Source organism: Lissotriton helveticus, chromosome 1_1 (genome assembly GCF_964261635.1).
Source record: "Lissotriton helveticus chromosome 1_1, aLisHel1.1, whole genome shotgun sequence".
NCBI classification, from domain to species: domain Eukaryota; kingdom Metazoa; phylum Chordata; class Amphibia; order Caudata; family Salamandridae; genus Lissotriton; species Lissotriton helveticus.
Window position 1 is genome coordinate 337,643,333 of NC_136057.1, and position 27,539 is coordinate 337,670,871.

At 49.7% G+C, this 27,539-nt stretch overlaps 1 protein-coding gene across 1 annotated transcript in view; it reads left to right on the top strand.

Annotated features, from left to right (window-relative positions):
• TRIM24 (tripartite motif containing 24) overlaps positions 1 to 27,539 on the top strand; it is a 1,142,914-nt gene that overhangs the window by 1,023,686 nt on the left and 91,689 nt on the right. The window lies entirely within an intron of this gene.

Below are 27,539 nucleotides of genomic sequence, written 5' to 3' on the forward strand. Positions count from 1 at the left end.
CGTTGGAGAAGAAGTATAAGGCGCCAGATACAGCACCGGCGTGCTTGACAGGAACTTTCTAAGCCGGACTCCGTAGTGCCACAGGCGCCCTAGAAAAACTCCGGGGATCCTTCCGCCCCGTTGTCACCTCCTCCTGATAAGGAGGGTCTAAGAGTGGACAACCTGACGAACAGGTTTTCCTCTGTGAACGTTCTAGCGCTCTTGCTACGCTAGCATGGAAAAATTGTGGGCACACTGGCCCCATACCAGCCGGAATTCCGAATACCAGCCGGAATTACCAGACTCATCCGAAGAGGAAGTTAGGTGGATTCCGCTAGAGGCGGTGCATTGGCGTTAAACCATACACTACACGAGGAATATCGCTATGACAGGGTGCCGCAGGTGGCTGGACCAGCAGTCTTGCGGATCCAAGGAGGGCCCTTTCCGTCCTGAGGTGCAAACAATGTTTGTGGACAGGCCAGATGAGAGCCAGTCACTATTGGCGCGAAAAATTAACGAAACAGACAATGCGAGAGCTTTGGACACTCCTCGGTATATGGACCTGTCCTTTAGTACAAATGGAGGAAGAAGAAGGTCTTCCCTCAAAGGAATTATCAATTCCAATCTTCCTGCTCTTCAGGCCAGAGTAGACCACAATGCCTTCAGTCGCCGACAATAGCAAAACAAGCTCCCATCCTCTGAGAAATTGTCTTCTCATGGAACGGGCAGCAGAGATATCAAGATATACAGCTGCATCTACGTCTGGATTATGCTGTAGAATGGAGCTATAGCGAGAGTTCCTCCTCCTCAAAGGAGCTATAGCGAGAGTACCTCCTCCTCATAAGGGAAAAGGTTTTTTTTTTTTTTTGTTCCCGCTTCCTTTTTATATCCAGAAAAAAGATAAGAGGAGGAAACCAACATTGGGCTTCAGAGACTTCAACACCCTCCTAAATGAGGCAGTTGTTTCGCATGGTAACCCATGAGGTCCAGCAAACAAGACGTTTACTTCCATATCCCACTTCACAGGAATCGCTCAAAGTACTTACGATTTGCAGTAGTGGGCAGACATTTACGGTTTCGCGTTCTGTCTTTCGAGCTCAAGTCTGCACCACACATATTCACGAAATACAGTTCCCTGGGAGCGACATAACTAGGACACCAAGTCTTTCGGTTCTGAAGGACTGCCTGCTCAAGGCTTCATCCTTAAAAGACGTGTCCAGGTCTCCCAACGCCTGCTTTCAGTTTTCGATGCTTGGATCTCATCCTCAATCAGGAAAAATCGGTCCTGAGACCTTCTCACTACATCAGTTTCCTAGGTACATCGGTTTCCTAGGTATAACCCTGGCCACACGGTCAGCAAAGGTTTTCATATCAGAGAGTGATAGTGTATCCTCCTGATTCCTCGCTCTCAACTACGAACAAGACCTCTACAAGAGGCGCTATCGAGGCAGTGGTTACAATCTACAGGGTCATCTTGCCACATAAAAGGGAATCCTCACATGGCCGGAGTCCTACAATGAGGAATATCCTCTCAAAAACTATCTCAAGGCTTGTCTCTCCTACTTCCGGCGGTTCCTCACGTCGTCACAAAATGCGGAAGGTAGTCTCCTATGGAGAAGACACTATATATCAATCTGCCTGAACTGCTGACGGTCTTCCTGGGCCTTTAAGCTTGCCTACCAAGAATAAGACGAACAATGGGCTCACCGATGCGTTCAGCAGGCAGAAACCATTGTAACGGGGAGCTGGACCAACAACTCATTGGCCACATCTTCTCCAGATAAAACACGCCACAAATGGATCTACTTGCGACGTGAATGCAAGCCGAATGCCCACACTTCGGTAACTGGCTAGGGAATGCATCTCCAACCGCAGGGCGCAATGTCTTTGCGTAGGCCTTTCCGCCATTCCCGATGCTCCCATTGTCCTCAAGACAAGGTTGGTGGAGCCTGGTATTCTGATTTTAATAGCCCCAATTGGGCAGAGGCGACATTGGTTCACAGAACTCCACCACCTATCCCTGTAGCCGCCGATCCACCGGCGGCAGTATCTATCTCTGCTTGCTATGATCGATAATGCAGTTCGACATCAGGGTCTGAAGTCTCTCTGGTTGGTAGCCTGACCCCTGAGTTCAGGGTTCCACAATCGAAATAATCCACAAGACTGAGTTCAGAGTTCCACAATCGGAATAATCCACAGGACTGTAGACATTCTTGCCAGAGCAAGTGCGGATAGCACGTGAACATATTCCCGGAAAGGGAAGCGCTTTGTGTCTGCGGTGTAGACCGCAGAAATATGCTTTTCTCCACATCACTGGTGCAAATATTGCCTTATCTATCCATTACAGCACACTTAACAGTGCTATCTCGTTATAAAAGAATTCAAACGAGCCCATCGCTCTGGTCAAACGGGTTGATTAAGCAAGTTCTGAAACTTTTATATAGATCTTTCCCGCCAGTAAGGATGTTGCCACCTCCTGGCGTCTCAATGTGGTTCTTACCAAGCTCATGAAACATCCGTTCAACCAGTACACGGAGCTGACCCAAAGTATGTCTCGTGAAAAATCCCCACTAAGAGTCAGTGGGCTACAGGCGGTTTTCTATCCAGAAGAGTGAGCGAGCTCCAAGCTCTGTCCATTCAGGAACCATACATGCAGTTCAGGAATGCTAGCATGGTGCTGAGACCGAATCCAAAATTCATTCCAAAGGTGCCTTCAGACTTTCGTCTCAATGAGCCAACAATCCTTCAAACTCTCTTTGCGAACCCTTCAACCGCAGCGGGAATGGCTCTACATTCTTTAGATCTCAAAGATGTCTCAGGTTCTACCTAGATAAGTCTAAGACTTTCAGAAACTCTTCACAACTGTTCGTGACATACAGCAGACCAAGAATGGGCCTGTCCCTCACGAAACAAAGCGTCTCAATATGGATCTCATCAACGATTGCATTCTGCCATGACCAGGCCGGACGGCCTTTAACTGAGCATGTTACTGCTCACTCCACCAGGGCGATGTCCACGTCCGCAGCACTGTTCGCTGGGGTACCAATCTTGGACATTTGCAGAGCGGCGACTTGGAAGTCACCGCACACTTTCTCCAGACATTACTGCCTGGATATCGAACTTCAGAAGGATGCGGCAGTGGGCCAGGCAGTGCTTCGCCATCTCTTTCAGTGATGTGGGCCTTCCTACATCCCGCCATCCAGGTATGCACGTTCCTTGCTATTGTGATGTTACTGTTATGCTGTCCACATGTTGTATGACGACACATGCATTGTCTACTGTGACTACAGAGCATTTCCATCACGCGGGTGCATATCTGATTGCTAGCTATTCTGATTCAGGCATGTGAATCTATGAAAGACACCCAAATACTGGATAAGAAATGCGTTACTTACCTGTAACAGCAGTTATCCAGTATTGGTGTCTTTCATAGATTCACATGCAACCCTCCCGCCTCCCCTGGAAGGTCTCACATCCCTCTCTAACAATATTACGCCAACCTAGTTGGGTGCGTACGAAAATCTGAGGGACTGGGGCTCCTCCCAGGGAGGTCCTAGAGGGAGGTCGGAGCTGATTGGCTGACTGTAAGAGTTTGGTCCTTTTTACATAAGGACAAGGAAAGGCCACTAAGGGGAGACCCTTGGGCCTATTTTCTCTATGTATGTCTATAGGACATTACTTTTTTATTTACCGGAGGCTCCCGTCTCGACGACGGGGAATGATTCAGGCATGTGAATCTATGAAAGACACCAATACTGGATAACTGCTGTTACAGGTAAGTAACGCATTTCTTAGGCAGCAGACTTTGCATCCTCCACAAGGGTGATGGCCCTGTACAAAATTCGGATTCTTTTGCCCATTGACATTGTTAGATTTCGGTCTTGTGTGGACCAAAACATCCCTTATGCTTTGTGCTTTTTTGTGTGAGAAGATAGGTTTTGGTATTTCCAGACCACCACTGTTCAAAATTTTCCAATTTTTATTGATGATTTTTGTCACTTGGTTTGAACTTGTATTGTACGTGGTCACACAAATAGGTCTTTTCTCTTCCTCTTTCGGTGCTTTCTCTTCCAATAGGCTCTCCCGGCAGTTGTTTTTTGCTCGTTTGTAAGCCTGATCAATGATTTTGTTTGGGTACATCCTGGCTTCCAATTTCTTTTTCAAGTCCTTAGACTGGAGTCTGAAGTTTCCGATCTCAGTACAGTTCCTGCGAATGCGCAGAAACTGGCCATATGGGAGGTTGTCCCGTAGGTGTTTAGGGTGGAAGCTGTTATACATCAACAGACAGTTTTTCGAGGTGTTTTTAAAGTGAGTGGTAGTCATTAGTCGTCCATTTTTGGGAAAGATGTTCAGATCTAAGAAGACCAAATTGCTGTTGGCCCAGGCAGTCTTCATCCACCTTCAGGCTACGGCCGACTTCCTGCATTTGCTGGGGTTCTCCATCAATGTGCCAAAGTCGCACCCGAGTCCCTCTCAGAAGCTCCCCTTCATCGGAGTGGTTTTGGATTCGACGCATATTCGGGGCTATCCTCCTGAGCAGCGAGTCCAGGATACCAGAAGATTCCGATCTTTCAGCCTCTCACCCGGGTTTCAGTCAGGATGACCCTCCGGCTCCTGGGCCTGATGGCCTCCTGCCAGTGCGACATGCCAGGTGGCTTATGCGGGCTCTGCAGTGGGACCTGAAGTGGGCGCAGCATCAGGGCAACCTGTCCGATCATGTCCAGCTCTCGGAGGGCACTGCACGTCACTTGCAGTGGTGGCTCACGTATCGCGATTGGGTCAATAGCAGAACCCTCTCCTTTCCTCAAGCAGAGCACACAGTAATGACGGGTGCGTCCCTCCTGGGATGGGGAGGCCACTTGGGAGAGGTGGAGATCACAGTCCTCTGATCTCCTGCGGAGTCCCGGCTCCATATCAACCTTTTGGAGCTTCGGGCGATCCAACTTGCACTGAAGGCATTCCTTCCCTCTGTCTGGGGAAGTGTAGTGCAGGTGTTCACGGACAACACCACCGCCATGGTGTATTGGAACAAACAAGGCGGGGTGGGGTCCTGGAGCCTATGTCAGGAAGCTCTGCTGGAACATCAAGGCATTACCTTGGTGGTTCCACACCTGGCAGGTTCTCTGAACGCCAGGGCAGACAAACTCAGCCGCCGGTGCTTGATGGATCACGAATGGCATCTGAACTCGGACGTGGCGCAAGGTCTCTTTCAGCAGTGGGGTGAGCCTTGGTTAGATCTATTCGCCACTAAAGAGAACGCACAGTGACATCAGTTCTGCGCGTTGGAATTTCCAAGGCGGCACTCGCTTGGAGACACTTTTCGTCACAAGTGTAGCTGCTGTCTGTTGTACGCCTTTCCGCCTATACCCCTTCTGCCCAGAGTACTAAAGATCAGGAGTGACCAGTCCCAAGGTATTCTTGTGGCTCCGGACTGGGCTCGAAGAGTATGGTATCCCAAGCTAGTCAGTATGACCATCGATCTGACTGCCTCTTCGGGAGGATATTCTGTCGCAGCAGCAGGGGATGGTCCTTCACCCGAACCTGCCCACCCTCCACCTCCATGCATGGAGATTGAGCGGCGCCAGTTGACGGCCTTCGACCTTCCTCCCGAAGTCTGTAATGCCATTCTGGCAGCCAGGCATCCCTCCACTAAAACAGTATACGCCTGCCGATGGAACACATTTGTGGCATGGTGCACAGCAAAGGCTGTGGATCCCCTTTCTGCCCCTCTTCCTGAGGTTCTTCTGTTTCTCCTGTCTTTGGCCCAGCAGGGCTCTGATCTTGGCACTATCAAAGGTCATCTTTCTGCCATTTTCGCCTTCCAGAGGCTTCCGGATCAGCCTTCTCTTTTTAAGTCCCCAGTTGTTAACCGCTTTTTCAAAGGCATTACAAAAATGTTTCCTCCCGTGCCTTTCATAATGCCTCAATAGGACTTAAATCTGGTCTTGACTTTTCTGATGTGCGCTCCCTTTGAGCCTCTTCATAACTGTCCTTTACGTCTTCTTACTCTAAAGACGGCTTTTCCGGTAGTTATCACCTCTGCCAGAAGAGTGAGTGAGCTCCAGGTTCTTTCTTCCAAACCGCCTTTCCTTTCTGTTCATCCGGACAAGGTGGTTTTAAGGACCCGTCCTTTTTTCTTGCCAAAGGTTGTCACGCCCTTCCACATCTGGCAGACCATCACTTTGCCCACATTCTTTCTGCCTCCTCTTCCTTCCAAGGAGGAGGAGAGGCTCCACCGTCTAGACCCAAAACGTGCGCTTGCTTTCTATCTGCAGCGTACACAACAGTTCCGGGTGGATGATCAGCTCTTTGTTGGCTACTTGGGCGCCAAAATAGGTTGGGCTGTGCACAAACGGACCATTTCCCGGTGGGTTGTTCTATTCCTCAAAGCATGTTACTACTTGGCCATGAATGAGCCTCCTGTGGAGCTGCGTGCCCATTCGACCAGGGCAACTGCAGCCACTACTGCCTTGGGACGCGGTGTTCCCTTGCAGGACATTTATCAGACAGCTACGTGGGCCTCGCTGCACACGTTTACAAAGCATTACTGCCTTGACAGTCAGGTCCAGAGAGACTGCTTCTTTGGCCATTCTGTGCTCCGTGACTTTACGGTGTAATCCTGTTCGCAGACCCACCTCCGGTGTTGGTATTGCTGGGGTATCTATTCTAAGGGAAGGAATCTATCACTAACGTGTCTCTTTCAGATGCACAAGTTACTACTTGTGTAACGATATATCTGTAAGAGACATTAGTTAGTGATAGATTCCTTACGGCCCTACCCATCCTGCCCGTTCTGCGGACTGATTACTAGGGTTAAGGGCATCCCTTTCTGGGCCCTAGTTTTATGCACCAATGGTCAGTATCTTGCATGGCTCTGTGTTCCTGGCGTGGAAAGTTGTGTACAGAACTGACGTCAGCGCGCATTGGTGGCGCCTAAGTACTCTCCGTGATGTCATCTCGGCGCTGACGACGCCAGTGACGGACGCGGAGCTGCAGTACGCCACCTACTGACGCGCAAGGGTACTGCTAAGCAAAACTTTCTGGAACCAGTCTGACGCCTGGGGATATTCTAAGGTAAGGAATCTATCACTAACTAATGTCTCTTACAGATATATTGTTGCACAAGTAGTAACTTGTGCGTTACTCCTACAGGAAAATCTCTTCCCCTTATTGGAAAGATTCTGCGCAGATAAGAAATAGTGTTGCATGCTCCGTCGGTCTTTGATGGGGCGAGCAGCATTTTACAAAATGACTGCCGCGCCTCCTCTGTTACAAAACACACCATGCCTGGTCCATGCCACCTTTTTAAAACAGTTAGCTCAGGAACTCTGTATCTTAATATGGCAGGAGGGAATACCTAGAATAGCATTGAATAAATTGCAGAGAGGAGTCTACGAGGATGGGCTTGGGATCATTGACGCTAGACTGTGGTACTATTGAGCCTCACAACTTATGGTTATAAATTAATGGATATATACTGATAGAGAAGTACCAGCCTACAAAATGGATGAATGTAACTCCTGGCTCACTTTGCAACAGTAATGAACTGCTGGTTTGAAGCAAACAAATATTTGGGATGGTATGGCTTCTTGACAGCAATGACACCACTGTGGGTGGGAGATCAACTGATGGAAGTAACCACCTTGGCAGGGTTTTCAGGATGGCGGTCCATAGGTATTGACCACCTAGAGGACGTATGGAGAGGAACAGCACTGATACCCTTTGAGGACTTGGAGAACAAATTTAAACTAGCATCTACCCAAGTCTTCCCCTACACGCGTTTTGCAAATGCATTAAGTAGACGCATACAGCGAGGAGAGTTCATCCCTGACTATTCCCCTCTGGAAGACAGACTATCAGCAGATCCGATACCCGACAAAGGAACTTCTACAATGTATAAAAAAGCTATATATAACGCACCAGACCCCCAAACCTCCCTACAAGCGTCCTGGATGGCGGATTTAGGCATAACAGCGCTTGGACGCCCCCGGGCAACAATTCGCGCTTTATAAATTCACAAGTTTACAAGACCGATGCGTTGCAGGGGCCTACAGGGATAGCAATTAGGTTGTGATTCAGATTGATACAACTTAGGATCCTGCACCACTCTTGCTACCCCCGCACACTGCTGTACAAATGGGGGAAAGTACAGTTGTCTCACTGCATAAGAAGTTGTCAGGCGGATCCATTTTCCATATTATATTGGAATGCCCGATAATCAGCCGCTTTTGGCAGAGATTGACGATGATAATATCAAAGGTCATAGGAGAAGGGATACCTGTAGATGCCAAGGGTCTTTTATTTATTATTAAGGGGGAGGAAGACTGTCCTAGGCACACAAGAACCTGGCTAGCCTTAGCAAACGGAGTGGCAGAGCGCAACATAGCGAGAAGGTGGGGGTCACACATTCCCCCAAAGGGTGGCACAATGGGAAACTGACCTTGATTGGTGTCACCAAGCGGAAAAGGTTATATTTGACAGCAGGGGCTGTGGGGAAAAATATGATAAAATATCGTCCCCCCTGAAAGAAATACAGAAACGAGGGAGATGAATCAACAGTACGTGAGTTATTGGTTGTAGGTGAGACCTGCGACTGAAGAAGACATGAGGCCACATGGACTGCCTGGATGATTTAGACCTACCTGAACGGCAGCCTACCTGATTGTGACTAAAATGTTAATGGTGTATTGACCCTGTTATAAAACATTCTTGTTACTACATTTTGAACATTTGAATGTATACACCTGTCTTTCAGTACTTGTAATTTAATGAGCCTATTTAATAAAAAATATATTATTTTGTTTTTTAAACCCATTGGGCCTCAGCACTCTTCACCTGGCCGTTCTAGTGCCACCGAGGGTGTTCTGAGAGTGTATCCTCGACTCTGGGGGGAACCCTGGTTCTAACCCTAGAATACCAACTCCCACAAATAAGTACTTAACCTGCAAACTGTTAACTTCGTTTTTCTCTATAGGAATACATTGACTGTTTTTCCTTGAAAATTGTTGTGTGTAGAGTTGGTTTGTAAGGGACTTTTAAAAACTGTACAAAAATTGTGAATTACTTTGTAGGAGATATCTCAGTGTGATATCTAGGCATATGACACTGATTAGCAAAAGTAATCTGAAAAGTAACGCACATAGTAATCTGTAAAGTAACTAAAAAGTAAATCTGAACTTTTGACTTACCTGTAATTCAACCAACTGCTTTTGAACCTGCATTCAACTGTAAAACACTGCATAGGAAATTTACAAGGCATTTATTTCACTTATCTGCACCAGGCTTGGCTGGGTTCTAGAAATAAAATAACTAAATAATATTTTTGATACAAGCAAATTGGTCTGAGTTCAGTCTTTGAGTGTGTGACATTTGCTGCCTGAGTGTGTACAACAGATTGTAATAGTCTCATGTTAGGCTGTAATGTTCCCTTTCACCTTGTCTCTAGCTGCTCTGCCAGTGTGAGTGTCCCATGTAGAATGTTGGTGTGATTGACATGATGGGAATGCTTGGGTGCCTGGTGTGAGTTTTGTCAGCTAGCAGGCTCCTCCTGGTGGGGTTTGCTGTAAATACTTCCTAAGGATTTCATAAACTACATGAAATCATCTTGGCTACGTCTACTATGTCTCCTGAACACGTGGGGCCAACCCACTACATTTTGGCCACGATCGGAAGCCTATCTCACGAACTTGGTCTTATGGAAGCTAAAGATGAAGATTAAAAGAAGTTTGCATGTTGAAATGGACCTACAGCAATTACAAGCAAAAACAACATGAGGAAATTTAAAAGAAGTACTTTGTCAATTTGGATACACAGACTGCTCAAGTAGACTTACTGAGTAAGTGTTTACTAAGGAAATCAAAAAAAAAAAAGAAACAAAGGAAACTGGAGCAGCACGCTTCACAGCTCCACCAGTGTCTATTACATCGGACAGCCCCAGCCCAAGCGTGCTGTACTCGGTTTTGTGTAGCCATATCTGTTACTGCGTCTTTAAGAAGGGAAAGCCTTTTGATTGTGACTTGCTTCATGTGGACTCTTACTACATTGATGCTGCACATTGTAATTCACATTGAGAGTTTATTCATTGCTGATACAGTTTGGCATTTTTAATAGTGCTTTTCACAACCGTGTATTGCTGTCAGCCACTACGCTGCATCGAAGTGCAACGAAACGTGTGGTTGCGCAAAAGTGGATTATGGCTGCATCTTACATTGCCAGTGGCTAGTGGACGAGCTGCAACATTAGTTCCGCGACCGTTAGACAAGATTGTTTGTGAAATTTTGATTAATCTTGAGACGGGTGGAGAACGCAAAGTATGGGTCTACATAAGGGACAAGGTGAGACACTCCTGGTCTATTATTTATTTTAACATCTGCTGAAGCTTGGCCGCAGTAAGGACAGTTTAACAGCTCCTTCTTTGAATAAGGCACGAGCTGTGTCTAGCACGCGCGTTCAGCATTTTTTTTTAAATAAGTAAAGCGCGTGCAGTCTTACCTGACCTGTTCCACTGTTGTCCTGCAATGCCTCAAAGGAACTTTGTGACGCATGTTCTTCTAAGAGGCTTTTGGCTGTCACAAGACGTTTTGTAGCACCAACACGCCGAGAGCCACCCTGCGCGACGTACAAAGCGTGCAGCCATCTTTTGTTGGTGATGGCTCATTCAACAAGTTGGGGCTCTCCTTTCATTTGCCAACCATGTTCTGTTAATGTAATAAAGTTATTTAAGAGCACGATAGTCCCGGAGTGAAAATCGTTTCCGACCTCATGGCTTTAGCTACAACGCTTTACAAGTAAGCGCAACAGTTGACAGTCTCAACGTTTGGTGGCGAGTTTGAGTTCTTTTTGATTCAGAACCTGGACACTGAACTTTGACTGCAGATCGTGTGGTGAGTTTGAATTTCATAACACCTGGTGCCCTTCAGTCGGAGTTTTCTCTGCAGCATTGTACTATTCTTTCACAAGTATTGTGTGCCACTCCTTTCCTTCGAAGTGCTCTTGGGTTCCTAGGAATACCTGTTCCTCATCATTGCGGTGACAGGCACACCAGTGACATGTTTGTTATGTTAAGCTTACAGTGCATATTTTATTGTTTTGTCACTAGTTGTAGTCTTGCAAAGGGAAAACGTGCTGTGTGTTTTGAATGACATGTTATATGCTCATTGGCGATCTGATTTCTTTTGTTGGGTGTACTTACCTTTATGACTGTACTACATTGATGGTTTTCACACGTTTTCTTTTCAGATATCATATCCCTCTCTAAGGGATGAGAGTGGGTTTTAGTCCCTTGTCTCCTCTTTACGTTCTTGTCAGAAATTTGTTAAGCCTTTCCCTTGTTATGCCTGGTTTGGGTTTTAGTCAGTCACTGTGAGAAGTTGGCCTGATATGCAGTGCTCACTATTCTAGTGATCACTATGTATCAGTCCAAACAACCCTTATTGATGATTGGTTGTAAGTCAACCTTATAGACCAGCTATCCTAGTAGCATGGATACGAGCAGTCTAAGGCTAAGACTCTAGAGGGCGTGTTAAGCCAGCTGTTTTACCATCACATTACCCCTTGAACACCAAGTGAAAGGACACCACACAAGTTGTTATGAAAATAAACAGATATTTATTTATAACAAGACTACCCTGAACTCTTTGAGTCAGGGAGCTAAGCACATAACAAAACTCTTAAGAAAATACTTTGTCGCACAATTTACACAAATGCCCTAGGGGCACGAAAAACCATATACACAGTAAGTGGAATGCGAACTTGCTAGCAGGTAAGTAATACTTTTCTAGACTTAGGAATCGCTAGGCCTACAATTCTAAACACTGGGATTAGATGCAGGAGGCCTGTGGACGTCGTGTGCAGAGTGGGAACTCTCACGCGTAAGGCGGGAAAAAGTCTATGGAGGCTAGCAGTTGCAAAGTTACTGTTCTCGGGCGAACCCGACTAGGTGGGTCGAAAACAAGAGTGGATCCGAACACTTAGGGTGTTGGACTATGCTGGAGCACCGGAGTACTCAGGTTACCTAGCCCAGGGGCTGCGGCTGCATAGGGTTGAAGTTGCGTCGGAAACCCACGTTGAAGAACCAGGAGCCTGAAGAAAGAGTTGCTGGCAGGCGGCCAGTGAAGAAAGTTCGGAGTGATCCAAGCCTGGATCAGGGAAGAAGAAACCTGTAAGCAGAGGGGACCAAGTTCTGAATCACTAGCCAGTGATTTGAGTGGGCACCAGGATGGCACCGGACGAAGTCACCTCAGCCAGGTGAGTGGGCGCTGCTGGGCTCTGCAGTCTCTCGGACCAGGAGGCGTTGTCGGCGACCAGGATGGAGGTGCGAGTTGTCCCACGAAGGTTTTTGCTGTCGACGTCGCTGGACCCAGGATTGGGCAACACGTCTTGGCAAATGCAAGGCCCACGCGGTGGACCTAAAATGGCGTCTTGAGTGGACCTGGAGGGTCCAGGGTGCTCCTCTGTTGGAGGGGAGCAAGGGCTAGTCTGGAGCAACCAGACCAGCAGTAGTTGTCGTCGTGGAGCGTCGTGAAGGGGTCACTAGCCAACGGGCAAGTGACCTGGACAACGCGGTTGGCAGCAAAGAGCAGAAGGGCCCCACGCAGATCTCGTGGATGCAGGGGGGCTGAACTTCGGTGCTGGAGCTGCTCAGGGTCGGGGCTTCTCTTACCCCAAATCACTCAGTCGAGGGTCACTCGGGAGTCGTGCTGGACAAGCGTCGTGCAGTTCTGAAGATGGCCGGTCCCTCGAGGTCTCGTCACACCCACGGATCACAGCTGGGCTGATGGTGTAGGTTGAGGTCAGAGGTGCCAGGGAAGCCGGTTATCGTCGTGCTGGAGCAGTCTTGATCCGAAGGAGAGACTGGCAACAAACCGCGATGCTTGGTTGGTGCCTGCTGCTGCAGGGTGACTACTCCTTAGTCACAAGGGAGAATCTTGGGAAGAAGTCTTGAGTTCCTTTCGTGGAAAGTAGTTTCAGGATTCAAAGATGATCTGATTTGGAAGGGGGCCAGGTCCTACCTTTATCCTGCAAAAAGGGGCTGGCACGCGACTAAGTCCTGCCCTATGGGTGGGTCTAGGAGGGGGGTGGTTACACCCCTCTCCTTTGGCGGGCTTTCCCCAGGCCAGGGGCTGGAGTGCCCCTGGAACTGGTTTCAGCCGGCCTATGCACAGTGAGCACCGGGGTGCCACTTGCAGTCACCTTCCTCTAAAGCCCTGCCTACCTAGGATACACAAAATCCTGTCTGGGACGGTGCTGGCTAAGGCTATGTCTGACTATAACCGGGGTTACAGGTTACATACATGTCGTGTCCCTCTAGAAGGGTGGAATGCTAACCCCGTCGCCAGAATTGGCGAGGGGTTAGTATTCCAATTCGTATGACACCTTACTCGACATGTTTTGATAAAGCGATACCAGAGTTGGCATATAACCGCGAGGATTATAATGCACTTAAGAGTATATGGTATGCGATATCATGGAAACGGCTAAGGGTTGGATCCCGAAAGCCGCAGACAGGCTCAGCTCATGCCAGAGCACTATCTCACACGATTCCAAGCACTCTGCCTTCAGGATTGTTAAGGCCTGCCATAGGAGTGACTGATAGGAGATCTGTGTGTCCATTTAGGTTTAGATATAGGGATACTATATCTAAAGCAAAGGGTGAGTACACCACCTTGCCCCCAGCTGTCAAGCCGCCAGTTGGTTAGTCAGTCCAGGGGTGGCATAATACATGCTGCAGCCTCTGGGAGACTTCTGGGTGCACCTCAGCCCTGGGTACAGGGACTTAGAGAGGGCCCAGTGCCAATTCAGTACCTGGGTACAATTTGGAATAGAGAGAACAGCTAGGCTGTGGGTCTGATTAGCAGGCCCACAGCCAGGGAAAGTCGTAAACCAGTGAAGCAAAAAGCAAAAATCTGGGTGATCATAGGATTGCAGACCCTACTCTCCTACAGTCACCATTTCCATGTTGTTGGACAACTCTCTTATTATGTCAACCCTTACACTATCTGAGTGGGATGTACATCCTTTCATTTGGGTGTGTGTTTTTGGGTGTTGGTCCCTCTTACACTTTTTGACGTCATGTTGTAGTTTTTATGTGTAAGCCGCCCTGCGCATCACCATGTTGTGTTTAGTGTGTAAGTCGCGCCCGCACCTCACCTGGCTGTGTTTAGTGTGTAAGCCACCCCGCACCTCACCTTGCTGTCTTATGTGTAAGTCGCACTGCCTCTCATCTTGCTGTGTTTAGTGTGTAAGCCGCACTGTGCCTCACTTTGCTATTGTGAGTGTTAGTTTGCCACACTGTGCTGCACCTGTGTTGTTTTCTCGTGCTGCACCGGTTCTTGGGTCTTAGTCCTATACTACACTAGTTGTTACACTACTTATGGCATGTGTCCCTCACATGATGGGTGGCGTGTTTGGTCTTGGTTCCCTTCCGCACAGTTACTTTACATGGGAAGTACTTCCTTGGGTGCTGAACGCCCATAGTGTTTTTGTCTTGGGGTAAGTTTCTCTCTTTATTTTCAATGTGGTTGTTGCTCACTTGGTATATGTGAGCTGTTCATACACTACTTTCTTTCTCTTTTTGTTCTCTTTTAAAGGAGGAGGATGGTGTGAGTCTGTGTTTAATCCTTTCACTCTACTTTCCTCCCTTGTTTATCTGTTTTCCCTCTCGTGGTGTGGTTTTACCATTCATCCCAGGGTTTATGGACGTTTTCATCATTTGTACATTGCTGTGTGTAGTTGTTTTGATTTTAATGTGGTTCAATTTATTTTTCAATATAAAAGGGAGAGGATATGTAGTATTCTCATGTTATGCTGTAATGTTCCCTTTCACCTTGTCTCTAGCTGATGTTGGTGTGATTGACATGAGTGGAATGTTTGGGTGCCTGATGTGAGTGTTGTCAGTTGGAAGATTGGCTGAGCAACTAGCAGGCTGCTCCTTGTGGGGTTTGCTGTAAATACTTCCTAAAGACTTCATAAACTACATGAAATCATCTTGGCTACGTCTACTATGTCTCCTGAACACGTGGGGCCAGCCCACTACATAGATGCTTAAGGCTATCCTTTGATAAAGCCTTACTGCTCACCCTCACCTTTATACAAAGAGAGAGTAAAGAGCTATCCACTTTTACCTCGGTATAATAAGCTATTGACGTTTACAGTGCCAATAGCCCAAAGTCTCCAAAATGCGAAACCTAGTGCATTGCAAATGCTTGTCTAGATAGGCGCCAAAGCCTTCATCCTCGTATCCCCACATTCAATGAATTAGTCCTCTTTTACGAGCATGTGGGGGGAAGGCGACTAAGCAGGAAGGCCAGGAGAACCGAGAGCACTGTGCTGCCCCTGTACTCAACTTTTTAAGGGGTTTGGGCCTACACAGAGAATATTTACTGATGCCTTCTGCATACAGTTCCTCTGCACTAGCATGGTGGCGTGACAAGTCCAGGTGCCGGTGCCACACAAGACAGCACGCAGCAAAGCAATTAAAAAGGCATGTGTGAATGTGCTGGGCATGCGCAGGTATCAGAAGTTTATTACGCATGCCCAGTTCAACCAGAAAATTGCCTTTCAGTATGCTATAATATTTTTAACCTGGAATGACAGAGGACAAGGCAGACACTGACTGCTGAGGTGGGCTGGATGGCTTACAAAAATAAAATAAACTATAAGTAAATGCCATAACATATTGTGCTTAATTTGATTAGTTGCTGGGAAAGGGGCCCCTTGAAAGATGGGGGCCCAGGACCAAAGCCCACTTTGCCCCTGCCTTAAAACGTCTCTGCTTCACGAAATATTACTGTATGGCCAGTCAGATCCATCTAGATAGGAAATTTGCCTGTTACGTCCTGCAGCACTGTTAGAAATGGGGTAGCGTGGTGCAGAGTGGGCCGGCCAAACTCCAGAGGACATGTGTAAAGCATCCACGCAGCAAACACCGGCGACACACAAGGCACACTACAAAAAGAGACTCCACACCAGTTTAGGTGAAAAAACCAGTATGTGTATTATAGAATCAACACATTAGAATGGAATCACAGTTGCATATAAACCGTACCAGCCGGCACTAGGTAACAGTTTACACAGGGACTATTTACAGGGCAGCGCCCAACGGGCCACTGCCAGAACCATCGATGGTACAGTTCGGGTAAATGGAAGGGTGAAGAACAAAGGTTAAGTCTATCGCGGAATATATAACATCCAGGGCCTTCTGGCTAGGGCCTGACCTGGGCGACCTTATTACGAGTATCAGGCCTAAACATAAGGCATCCTCATTAGCATAAAGCATAAACAATGGACCCAGAAGCACACATCAGGTCAGTATATAAACACCCTATGCGCCAGCCTTGAAGGAAAACATTAGCCATATAACAGCAGGTTCATTAGACATCAGTCATGAGGCATCGATCACATTTGGCATATCGTAACCTTGGACATAACCTTATGCAAATAAGTACATTATACTTTATACCCACACCGGTACCTCGGCCGCTCCTCAATGGGAACATCCGGCCTCCCAACAGTGCAAGGCATGCAGCATATAATAAGGACATTAAATGATTTGATTTGATTTGTGGTTTTATAAAGCGCGTATATGCCCTTGGGCGTCTTGGCGCTGCAGAAAAAGACATGGTATCCTGAGGACATAGTGAGAGCTGGTTTATCCGGGGTTGAACAGCCATGTTTTTACTGATTTCCTAAATGACATCAGAGCGGTGCTGTCGTAAATGCCTAACAGTGGGAGTAAAATTAGCGTAAGTCAGGGCAGGCCTAAAAAGGTGCATGGGACAGTAGTATGAGCCCACTAAGTATAATCACAGGAGGTCAAGCACCATCTGTAGGTCGGAAAACACTAGGCCCAAAACCTGCATTGGCATGAACACATTTAGCATGAAAGCAGTAGGCCTGACCGGTGAGCATAATCTTATACAGTAGGCATCATTAGGACATAGCCTACACATGTATGCAGTATATCAGCATATATCACCCTGGACCTAAACATATGAGGCATAACCACACTGGATCCAGCGGAAACCTAGATTACCCCAGCCTGATATCAGGCAGGCATGTTAGGCACAAATCCTGGGCATGAAGTATACAACGGATTAGGTACAACATGGCATGAATTACACCCTGCATAAAAACCCATAAGGCCTACACTCAGCACCTAACCATAAAACCTAATCAGTAAGCATAAACCTATAGGCAGTCCAACAGTCAGGGCATAAACATTACCAGCCCTATAGACATCGAGGAAAAGCTGCCCACGTTACCAGTGTCATCAGCATGTGGGTTATCCTGTCGGCGCCACTTCGCCTAGGGTGTGCCCTCTTTGGGGACTCTACAGAAGGAGGTGCTCTCATTGCAGCGGCCCACTACAGCGGCGCCGCTGGGTAGCTCCCGGGACCCTGTGTCCCAGTTCACACTGGGGCCCCCACGCGGAACCCCAAGTAACAGTGACTGCACATTGCAGCTGCCCACTGCTGAGCGAGGCAGCTGTGAAAACCCCCCACGTCCACTTCGGTCCTCTGGAAAGGACCAACGGGGGCGGGAACCGACAATGTGCTCCGCTGCCCCCCCTTCTTCACTGGTTCCCCAATGAGCCCCACTCACCAGGCTTTGGTGGGGTAGGCTCTCGACGTCTTCCTGCCTCCCAAGGCTCCCCACCGGCCAGCAGACTCCGCGCCAGCACAAGGCTCTCCTCTTCTCCCGGGGAGCCCCACCTCACTCTGCTTCACCCGGGCCCCCTCCTGGGACCCCAGAACTTAGGTGTGGAGCCCTCAGGCTCCAAACTCTCCGCTCCTCCTGCTTCCGCCCACCATCAGGCTCCAGGATGTCTGACTTCCTTCCCGGTGACGGGGCGGGACTTCCGGGTGACGCTCCAGCCGGCGCCAATCACATCTCGAGGGAATTCCGCGCGGGACTCTGGAGCCTCCCGGGCTGGTGGCGGGGATCCTCTGCACCCGCCTCAGGTGCACGGGGTCTGGGCCAGCAGCGGTGACTCCCGGTGATCTTGAACTGCGGGGTAGGCACCCTCCATGAGATGTAAAGTGTAGATGCAGGTTGGGCACCCGGGTAACCACACAATTGCAGGGTGGGCTCCCGCTGTGTTCTGTAAAGCAGCTCTTCCAGGCAGCACGCGGAGCACAGACCGGCGGGGTGGGCACCTGCGACAGGCAGCAAAAAGCGGCGTAGGCTCCCGCCTAAGTCCGATAAGTAAAAGTGCGCAATAACACGGGGTGGGCATCCGCGAGGGCGGCAAAATGCGGTGTAGGCACCCGCTTGGTTCAAAGAGCACAAAGGGTGTGGCAATCACACGGGGTAGTACAAATATAGCACTTAGGCAGGACAGCGCTGTAGGCCTCAGCTCCTCTTCCCCTGGCACCCTGAGTATAGCGCTTGCGATGTGCTCAGTCCCACCAGGGGCTTCAGGGACGACAGATAGTGCTCCTCACCTCCTTCTGGGCACAGGACAGCCGGAATAAAGTTGTAGCGCTTATGTCCCACACAATAAAGAACGCCTCAGCAGCACAGCGCTGCGGGCGTTAGCTCTTCACTCCTGGGCAGTCCAATATAGCGCTCCTTTCTGCTTCAGGCACTATTCAGCAGGCAGAGCATAGTTGTAGCGCTCACGAGGTGCTAGGGCAGAAGAGCAGGCAGGCAGTGGTAGGCCAGATCAGTGGATACTCATCAGTACAGGACAGCAGTTCCTAGGAACCAATATCCCCTGTAGCATGGCACTCCTCCTGGTACGGCAGCCTGAACTCTAGCAGCGGGCTCTCACTGGCCCTGTGGACAGTGGAGGGGTACAGACGGGCTCAGGGGTCAGCACACAGGCCCATGTGGCGGTACCCCCTGGCAGCACATTCACGCTCTGTCTGAGCACATGGTGCACAGCCCCCCTATTTATATGCCCCTCACCCCACCTACCAGACAGTGCCAGAAGCTTCTAGAAGCATCTGGGGAAACTGGTTCTAACTGGTCTAGGGGAAGGAGTAGAGCACCCTGGATGCCAGGTTTCCCTCCAAAAGCTGGAGTGGCTGGGAAACAAACAACTAGACTGCCAACCCACCTTAGTCAGGCGGCACAACCACACAGCCATGCCATCCTTTTTAAAAGCGACATTTTACCAAGGTGCCTTTTTACAATGGGGGAATTACAGGTGCGCACACCATTGCTTCACATTTAACATTTGTATTTCACTTTCATTAACATAATGTGAATTCTCACAAAAATAGCGAAAGAAATTCAGGGGACAAAGGGCCAAGTCCAACATGGACTTTTTAGGTTTAGCTAGTTCACGGACCCACTCCCTGGAGGTACTGCTCTGGTATCTATTCTAACATGAGAAATCTAAGATTAGAAGTCTCCATCAGAAGGATGAGTTTCTTACCTTCTGTAACCCTCTTTCTGTTCTAGACTTTATAAAGCGGCAGATGCCTCACCGCCCCTCCCATTCTTTCCATTCTGTGAGCCGACTCATCTAAAAAGATCCCAATCTGGGAGTCTGCGCACTGGTCACAGCCAGATTGAGTTTGGCTCTGCATTTGCAGGTGCATTAGAGTCAAGAAAGCAACTGATATCAGCACTGAAGGTGGCACCTATATATGCCTGCAAACAAAGCATCCCATGCGGAGTTGCAGGTGCCACCTCCCAGCCCAAAGTGGGAATGCTCCAAAGTTTTGAAGATCAAATCTGATCCCAGGGGAACATTCTAAGGCGAGGAATCTGCAAATAGATTGAGTTCCTAGCAATGCGGTTCGCAGACAAATGAGATATTATAACAAAGGCTCCCTCCCAGTTTCCTTTTTTTACATATTTATTCAGATAAATTCAGACAGAAACCAGAAACCAATCTGTTTCCAGGGTGTATTTATTTATATAAGCCGGAATAAATATGGAAAATAAGAAGCCGGTTTTACTTTTCGGTCGTGTTGTGATAGCGATATGAAGTGTTTGGAGAGGTACGTAACAGTGGGAGGGAGGATGATATTTAGATACCTTCACAATATTCTTTGCACCTGCAATATCTATCCATGGTTTAAGGTATGTGTGTTAAAAGAAAATAGCTTGAGAAATGTTTCAGTGCAGTTAAAAACATCCAACAGAAACAACTGCTGGTTACAGGCTTCTCAAAACATTTGCTCAGGGAGTTTTTGCTGCAGTGACTATATGTAACCTACATATCTGAAAGAAACACGTTAGTGGTAGATTCCTTATCTTACAATATCCCCAGGCGTCAGACTGGATCCGGAAAGTTTTCGCTAGCAGTACCTCTGCGTGTCAGTAGGTGGCGTTGTGCGTCTCCGCGTCATCGCTGGCGTCGTATGCACCGAGATGACATAACGGAGACTACTTAGGCACCACCCATGCGCACTGACGTCAGTGCTTTCTTTTTCCGCGCCAGTAAGCACAGATCCGGTTAGTGCACGTACCTTAGTCACTTTTTGACTATCTTTTTGAGACATTTGTCTCCTGTAAGTTTGGTGCACGTAGGGATGCCTGGTTTTAAGTCTTGCGGGGCCTGCCATTGCAATATGCCTGTGGCGGACCCCCACAACGTCTGTCTCTACTGCCTGGAGAGCGACCACGACTCCCGGTCCTGTATGGACTGTCTGGCCATCGCTCCGAAGGCCTTGAGTTAGCGGCACGGAAGCTGCTTGAGGTCCGGCACCCGTCCCAGCGCCATTCATGGTCCACGGACCGCTCCAGAGAGTGCTAGAAGGGCCACCATCATCGCTCCTCGGGTTCCAAATCTTCACCCTCGGATTCGGGTAAGAGACGACACAAAAAGAAGTCGAAGAAGCGTTGTCGCTCTCCAATGTCCCCCCGCCGGTCCCCTGGTGCGGACAAGGGGGACAGGGGTTCTGTCACTCCAGCTGCTTCGGAGCCCGGGAGTCCCGTGGCCTACCCACCTTACCCGGGCCCGTCGGCGACTCCCACACAGGTGCAAGAATTTCTTGCTACCATGGACCGCCTGTTTAGGCCTCGGCCTTCCGCCATTGCGTCCTTTGGCCCTGCGGTCCTGTGTCATGGTCCTGTCTGCGCCGGGGGATCCTGCGCCGCTGGCTCCGGCCACAGTGCCACCCTCGGCTGCGCCTCCGGCGCTGCAGTGGATGCCATTTGTACCGCCCCAGCCCTGGTCCCCGGACAATTTTGTCCCTACTTGGGATCCGCATTGGGAAACGGCGCCAGTTCGGCCCTGTCCTGCGCCGTGTGTTCCTTCCCTCGTCCCTGCCCTCGCAGTCCGTTCTATATACGGCGGAGGTGGAGGACGTCTGGGAGGGGTCCAAGGAACCTCTTGCTCATCAGTGTGACTGAGCAGGACTGGGCAGACGAGTTAGAGGAGGCCGGCGCCCTTGATGTCTCCTCTGACCCGGGGTTTGCCGCTCCTCTGCCTACCATGGAGGAGGGTGCTTCTCTGTCGGGCCGCTGAGTTCCTCCACCTTGATCTCCCTACGGTGGCCCTAAAGACTAATCTCCTCACTGAGGTGCTCCAGACGGCGTCCACTTCACAGCCTATGCTGCCATTTAAAGACGCCCTCACTGACGTCTTACTGGGCACTTGGTCGCAGCCAGCCACAGGGGCCCCTATGGATAAGAAGGTCGCCAGGCGTCATCGCCCGGCGCCGGGTGACCTTGCCTTTCTGACCACTCATCCTACACCCGAGAGCCTGATCATCCAAGCTTCGACGTCCCAGGGTGCCTTTCCCACGGCTCTGCCCAATAAGGACTCTAAGAAGCTGGAGCAGTTCGGCAAGCGGTTGTTCTCTTCGGCCAGCTTAGGGCTGCAGTCGGTGAACACTGCATACCTATTGGGCCGCTATTCCCACGTTGTGTGGGATACAGTTGCACAAGTGTTGCCTCAGTGTTCTGAAGAGACCCAAGCTGTGCTGTCTCAAGCTGTTGCAGAGGGTAAAGATGTGGCTCAGTTCGCCATTCGGTGCGGTTTGGACACCGCGGACTCACTGGGTAGATCAATTTCTACGACGGTAGTGCTTCGTCCCCAGGCCTGGTTGAGATCTACCGGGATCTCGCCAGATGTCCAAAGCGCACTCATGGACTTGCCCTTGGATGGCATTTGCATGTTTGGCGATAAAGCCGACCGCGCGCTGGAGCGTTTTAAGGACTCGCGGGCTAGCGCCAAGTCCTTGGGTCTTTCCACGAAAAGCCCAGCCACTCCTGGTTTTCGTTCCTTTCGTGGCCACGGAAGGGGCGCCTAGGTACATTCCTTCAGCAAGCCTGTGCAGACCCAGCCTCTGTGTGCCCCCCGGACGTGGTTTCCGCAGGGACTGGTCTGGGAGTCCGTCCACCTCCGCTGCTTCTACCTCCAAACCTTCCTAATAAGAGCTTTGTGGGGCACCCCACGCCAGTGGGTTTCAGGACCCGCCATCATCTCCCCCACTGACACGCTATCACATCGGAGAAGTGGGTGTTGCAGATCATCCACAAGGGTTACTCCCTTCCCTTTCAGTCCACCCCTCCAGCCATGCCACCTCAGTACCACCGCATGTCGGGGGAACACTTGACATTTCTCCAGCAGGAAGTCACGGCCTTCTTGGCCAAGGGGGCCATCAAGTGCTTTCCGGGCCAGAAGTAGGGAGTGGTTGTTATTCCCACTACTTTCTTGTCTCCAAGAAGGACAAAGGGGGTCTGCGTCCCATCTTGGACCTACGGAACGTCAACCGCTTCCTTCGGAAGAAGTTCAAGATGTTGACTTTGGCTCAGGTCTTCTCTGCTCTCGATCCAGGAGACTGGATGGTAGCGTTAGAATTGCAGGACGCCTATTTTCATGTTCCCGTCCTGCCGGCCCACCGGTGTTACCTGCGGTTCATGGTAGGCCACGAGCACTTTCAGTTTACCGTGCTCCCCTTTGGCCTTACCAGCGCCCCTCGGGTGTTCACGAAAGTGATGGCGGTGGTCGCAGCTCATCTGCTCCGATCGGGGGTCTCAGTCTTCCCCCTATATAGACGACTGGTTGTTGATGACGGTCTCGCCCCAAACAGTCCTCTCCCACCTCCAGACTACCGCCGACCTCCTGCCTTTGCTAGGGTTTTCCATCAGTGTGCCAAAGTCGCACCTGAGTCCCTCTCAGAAGCTCCAATTCATCGGAGCAGTTCTGGATTTGGCGCAGTTTCGGGTCTATCCTCCTGAACAGCGGATCTGGGATATTGAGGCTCTGATTCCGATCTTTCAGCCTCTATCCCGGGTTTCAGTCAGGATGACCCTCCGGCTCCTGGGCCTGATGGCCTCCTGCATCCTACTGATACATCATGCCAGGTGGCATATGCGGGCTCTGCAGTGGGACCTAATGTTCCAGTGGGCGCAGCATCAGGGCAACCTGTCCGACCATGTCCAGATCTCGGAGGGCACTGCACGACACTTAAAGTGGTGGCTCACGAACCGTGATTGGGTCAATGGCAGATCCCTCTCCCTTCCCCAACCGGAGCTTACAGTGGTGACGAATGCGTCCCTCCTGGGTTGGGATGGCCACATGGGAGAGGTGGAGATCAGGGTCTTCTGGTCTCCAGCGGAGTCCCGGCTCCATATCAACCTTCTGGAGCTGCGAGCGATCCGACTTGCTGTGAAAGCCTTCCTTCCCTCTGTCCGGGGACAGGTAGTGCAGGTGTTCAGACAACACCCCCGCCATGTGGTATTGCAACAAACAGGGAGGGTGGGGTCGTGGACCCTATATGTCAGGTGGCTCTGCACCTCTGGACATGGCTGGAACATCGGGCATGTCTCTGGTTGGTTGTTCTACACCTGGCAGGCTTCCTGAATGCCAGGGCGGACAAACTCAGCTGCAGATGCATGTTGAATCACGAAAGGCGTCTGACATCGGACGTGGTGCAAGGTCTCTTTCGGCAGTGGGGTGAGCCTTGGTTAGATCTATTCGCCACCAAAGAGAATGTGCAATGTCATCAATTCTGCATGTTGGAATTTCCAGGGCAGCACTCGCTCGGAGACGCTTTTCGTCGCGAGTGGAGTTGCGGTCTGTTGTAAGCTTATCCGCCTATACCACTTCTGCCCAGAGTGCTGTAGAAGGTCAGGCGCGACCGGGCCCAAGTCATTCTTGTGGCTCCGGATTGGGCAAGAAGAGTATGGTATCCTGAGCTACTCAGTCTGGCCATCTGTCCTCCGATCGGACTGCCTCTTCGGGAGGATCTTCTGCCGCAGCAGCAGGGGACGGTCCTTCACCCGAACCTGTCCAGCCTCCACCTCCATGCGTGGAGATTGAGCGGCGACAGTTGACAGCTTTTGACCTTCCTGCCGAACGAAGTCTGTGATGTTAGCTTGGAAAACAGGCGTTCCTCCACAAAAACGGTATACGCCTGCAGGTGGAATAAGTTTGTGGCATGGTGCACAGCGAAGGCTGTAGATCCCCTTTCTGCCCCTCTTTCTGAAGTTCTTCTGTTCCTCCTTTTTCTGGTCAGCAGGGCTCTGCTCTGGGCGCTATTAAGGGCCATCTCTTTGCTCTTTCCGCTTTTTTAAGGCTTCCAGATCAGCCCTCTTTTCGTTTCTTGAAAGGCATTACACACACGTTCCATCCGGTCCCCTTTATAATGCCTCAGTGAAACTTGAATCTTGAGTTGACTTATTTGATGTGTGCTCCCTTTGAGCCGCTTCACAACTGTCCTTTATGTCTTCTCACCTTAAAGACTGCTTTCCTGGTTGCTATCACCTCTGCCAAAAGATTGAGTGAGCTCCAGGCTCTTTCTTCTAAACCTCCTTTCCTTTCTGTTCATCCGAACATGGTGGTGTTAAGGACCCGTCCTTCTTTTCTGCCCAAGGTTGTCACGCCCTTCCACATCGGGCAGACCATCACTTTTCCGACCTTCTTTCCGCCTCTGCATCCTTCGAAAGAGGAAGAGAGGCTCCACCATCTGAACCCAAAACGTGCGATCTAGTTCTATCTGAAGCGCACACAACAGTTCTGGGTGGATGATGAGCTCTTTGTTGGCTATGTGGGCGCCAAGAAAGGTCGGGCTGTGCACAAATGGACCATCTCCCGGTGGGTCGTTCTGTGTATTAAAGCCTGTTACTCCTTGGCTAAAAAGGAGCTTCCTGTGGGGCTGCGTGCCCATTCTACTCTGGCGACAGCAGCCACTACTGCTCTGGGACGGGGAGTCCCTTTGCAGGATATATGTCAGGCAGCTACATGGTCCTCGCTGCATACCTTTACCAAGCATTATTGCCTTGACAGCCAAGTTCGGAGAGACGGTTTCTTTGGCCGTTCTGTTCTCTGGGATTTTCTGGTGTGATCTTAGTTCAGACCCTCCACCGGGGTTGTATTGCTGGGGTATCTATTCTAAGGTTAGGAATCTAACACTAATATGTTTCTTTCAGATGAACAAGTTACTTATCTTCGGTAACGATATATCTTTAAGAAACATTAGGTTCGAGGCATGTGGGCTGCTGAATTCATATCTGCGCATAGATCGCCGCCTAGTGTTGGGTCCGGATGATTGCACTTTGTTGTCCTGGGAGAGTCTTCGAAGTATCACGAGATAGGTGACTCCTCCCCTGGACTACAGTGCGCATGGGCATCTTCTCCATCCTCTGATTGTTTTTTCCGCCATTGGGTTCGGATGTTATTCCTATACTCCAACTTCGGAATCGAAACTAACCTACTTTCTAAGGCCAAAAGGCCTTCTACCTCGACGGTATTGTTCTCGTTCGGTACTCTTTGACTCGATCAAACTTTCCATCTCGATCCGGTCGTCGTCGCGGGCCGTTGTTCCTTTTCGACGCCACGTGGGACTGCTGTCGATGGAAAGAAGTTTGTCAAAAGGTTCCCACAATGCCACGCAAAATTCCCGCATACTGACAAACATACAGTATGCAACAGGTGTTTGTCGCCAGACCACAACGAGCAAACTTGCCCAGCGTGTGCCCAATTCCGTTCGAAGAAAACCATCCGGAATTGACGGGCCAGCACCGGAACCGGAGAACATCTTCGAGGACGAACACGACCTCCCTGAAGCGGCGGACTCGGATCTAGAAATCGTCACCGTTGAAGACCAGTCGTACTCCGATGACCAGATCACGCCGGGGCAAAAAGTGAGTACTCAGCCCCCGACCCCGCTTATCCCAAAAGAAAAGGCTCTGGTCCACGCATCGCCTAAAGGCCTTGGCCGATATCGATAAGTTACTTCAGAAGGCCCGGCTTCTGGCTCGGCTCCGAAGCCAAAGACTAAGCCTTCTGATACACCTGGCCCGAGTAACACTCTCCCCAAGAAGGTTGTCGACCCGAAAAAGGTTGTCAAACCGAAGGTCGTCCACCCGAAGACGGTTGTCGACCCAAAAATTGTCGAACCGTAAAGGTTCTCGAACAAAAGAAGGTCGGCCAACCCAAGAAAGTTATCGAGCCGAAGCCTGTAGAGCCGAAAAAGAGCTCTGAGCCACAGAAGGTCGTTGATCCAAAGAAGATACTCGACCCGAAGAAAAAGCCCGTAGACGCAAAAAAGGCCGTCGACTTGAGCAAAAACATAGAGCCGAAAAAGGTCGTCGAGCACAAGAAACAAGACAAACGTATCGAACCAAAGACTCCGGTCGATCCGAAACAGGTCGTCGATCCAAAGAAGGTCGCCGGACCAAAAGAGACTGTTAAAATACCAAAGAACGTCGACAAGGACAAAGTTGTCAAACCGAAAAAGGTCTCCGACCCTAAAACAACAGTCGAACCAGAAAGAGCTCCACGACCTAAGGCTCTCGAGCCAAAATGTCACGGACTAGTCACTAAGTCAAAAACATCGGCGCCAAGGCCACGGACAGTTGAGGAAGAACTCTTCCATCCTGATCCTGTGAGTGAGGAACAGTCTAAACTGTACATAGTCCCTACAACAGGAAAGGTTACAGTTTATCATCGAAAAAAGAGACCATTGGACACGGACACTCCTTTCCCTGTTCCTCCAAAGAAAAAAGACTTTGGGACATCTCCCTTAAGACCCTTTACTCCTCGTCCTCTCTATCCTAATATGCCTTTTGTGCCTTACTCTCCAACACATTCACAGTATGATGAGGAAGAGAACATGGGAGTAGATCCTCATGGCAATTTTAATGAGCCACAAGATCCTGATGCACAAGACAACCCATGGGATGACCAAAACGATCCATATGATCCACAGCCCATCCCAGACACCTCCACATACCCTACAAAACCGTCGCCTACTGATGACACCATTCTTTTCAATCAATTGATAGATAGGGCAGCAAAATATCACAATGTGGACATGCACACTGACCCCATAGAAGAGGACTTTTGATTTGACACCTTTCCTACTTCTGAGAAACATGTCAGGACACTTCCTATGTTAAAAGGGGTACTTAAACATTCGCCTGACATATTCAAAGATCCAGCCAGAGCGCGTGTACTCAATCCCAGAGTAGAGAAGAAATATAAGGCGGCCCCTTCAGACCCTGCCTATATCAAATCCCAATTACCTTTAAACTCTCTAGTAGTGGCAAACGCCCGAAAGAGAGCCAACTCACAAACAACAGGAGATGCTCCCCCTCCTGACAAGGAGTCTAAGATCTTAGAGGCCTCAGGCAAGAGGGCCTCACAAGCTGTA